The sequence below is a fragment of the Anneissia japonica genome, unplaced genomic scaffold (assembly GCF_011630105.1).
Source record: "Anneissia japonica isolate Jap-2015-1 unplaced genomic scaffold, ASM1163010v1 scaffold2094_len4375_cov192, whole genome shotgun sequence".
Classification (NCBI taxonomy): domain Eukaryota; kingdom Metazoa; phylum Echinodermata; class Crinoidea; order Comatulida; family Comatulidae; genus Anneissia; species Anneissia japonica.
Window position 1 is genome coordinate 2,401 of NW_022721355.1, and position 1,978 is coordinate 4,378.

Genomic DNA, 1,978 nt, shown 5'->3' on the forward strand with positions numbered 1-1,978 from the left:
AATTATCCTGCCGAATGTTTATTATAGTTGTTATATGGCATAATGATGACATGTGTAATAAAAGAATTACAAATGTTAAACTTTTTTTTTCATGATTTCTAAACCTCTAAAATGGCACATTAGCGAAGAATGACCCAAATATATCCACTTCCATTAAATAAAGTGTAGTATTTTATGCTTGAGAAACAGAAAACAGCTTTGAATTGTAATGCACTCCATCATGTTGGAATTCAGTATTTTGACAATGACATTATGTTCCGGTGTATATGTGGACTCATATGGACAGCCTAGGCCCCCTATGCTTGGTTGGGGGTGGGAAGGGTCTGCCAGCCAGGCCCCCTATACTAAAGTTACATCACAAACTCTAGGCTAGGCCTAGTTATACACAATGACATTAGTTAGGTAGACAGGGCCTAGCCTATACACCGGCGAAAAATATAATAAGACAAAAAACGTAGGATATGCCTTGGCTTATGCCCCTAGCCAGAGAGTTAACTGGCGATCCAACACTAGTTCAAGAAACTAGGCCAGCATACGCTTAAACAAGAAGGCCTAGGCTACGACTACGTGCCTAGGCCTAGGCCCAGGGAATGCAATGGTTTTGGCCGCGAATTAGGTCTAGGCCTAGCACATTTTAGTATAGATAGTTAGGGAATTCAACAACAGTTAGGCCTAGGTTACACAAGTATAAATTACTTACTTTTACTTCACTGTGACTTGGCAAATTTTCTTAGGCCTATGAATCTTCCTTCCTTTACACTCCCTACAAGACGACGGCACTAGAATGGGCGCTTCGTTTGTGAATTCAAAACTTGAAACAGGACACCGGAACTGCCAAGACAGCTGGTTCATTGGCTTAAGTCCAATGGTCCGATCATCGCTAACTTCATTCAAACTGGTATTTCTACTGAGCATGCGCATACACTTATTAAGTAAAAAGTACCGCAATGGAGCATTCATGTCATAACTGTAGCTACGTATAACGTCTTAAAAATAAAGTATAATTAACAGTGGGTCAGAGAGGAATCCAGGGCATAATTATCTGCCCAGGTATGTGGCATGTGGGGCCCATGTAGAATGAAAATAAGAATGGCCATGCATTTTCCCAGATATTTGGCACATGGGCCCCATGTGGCGTACATATTCCTACAGCTATCTGCCCAGTTACTTGGCATATGGGGCTATATAATAATGTAGAGTAAACACAGGCACAAATATTATTTCCTCTATGTATTTAACACATAGGCCCTATGGGAATTTGGCATATAGTAATTTGGCATATTGGACCCATGTAGATTGCACATGGACATGTTTATATGAATTTTCCCAGATATTTGGCATATGGGTCACATGTAGATTAAATGTGGCCATTCTCAAAGTTATCTTCCCTGTTATTTGGCATGTGTAAATTAAGTACTAGCATAAGCCCATGTATTTCCCCAGCGCTTAACACATGGGCCCCATGTGGAGTAAATGCGGTATTATTTCCATAATTATCCGCCCAGTAATTCGGCATATGGGGCCATGTAGACTGAACATGGGCATGCTAATATGTATTTTCCCAGATATTTGGCACATTGAACCCATGTGGATTAATTGTGGGCATTCCCATACTTATATGCCCAGTTATTTGGCATATGGGTCCCATGCAAATTAAATATGGGCATGCCCATATGTAACTTCCCATATATTTGTCATGTGGGCTCCATTTAGATTAAATATGGGCCTCCCATATTTACTTGCCCAGGTAATCGACATATGGGTCCCATGTTTATTATATGTGGGCATGCCCATAAGTATTTTCCCAGATATTTGGCACATGGGCCCAATGCGAAATTAATATGGGCATACCCATGTTCAACTGCCAGGGTCTTTAGCATGTGGGCCCCATGTAGATAAATATGGGCATGCCGATATGTATTTTCCCAGATATTTAGCACATTGAACCCATGTGGATTAAATGTGGGCATTCCCATAA

At 40.7% G+C, this 1,978-nt stretch overlaps 1 long non-coding RNA gene across 1 annotated transcript in view; it reads right to left on the reverse strand.

Moving 5' to 3' along the window:
- LOC117111500 overlaps positions 1 to 1,209 on the reverse strand; it is a 3,269-nt gene extending 2,060 nt beyond the window's left edge. Inside the window, exon 1 of the long non-coding RNA XR_004445882.1 lies at positions 701 to 1,209. This is a non-coding gene — a long non-coding RNA (uncharacterized LOC117111500). The remainder of the gene's footprint in view (positions 1 to 700) is intronic.
- Between the last annotated feature and the right edge of the window lie 769 nt (positions 1,210 to 1,978).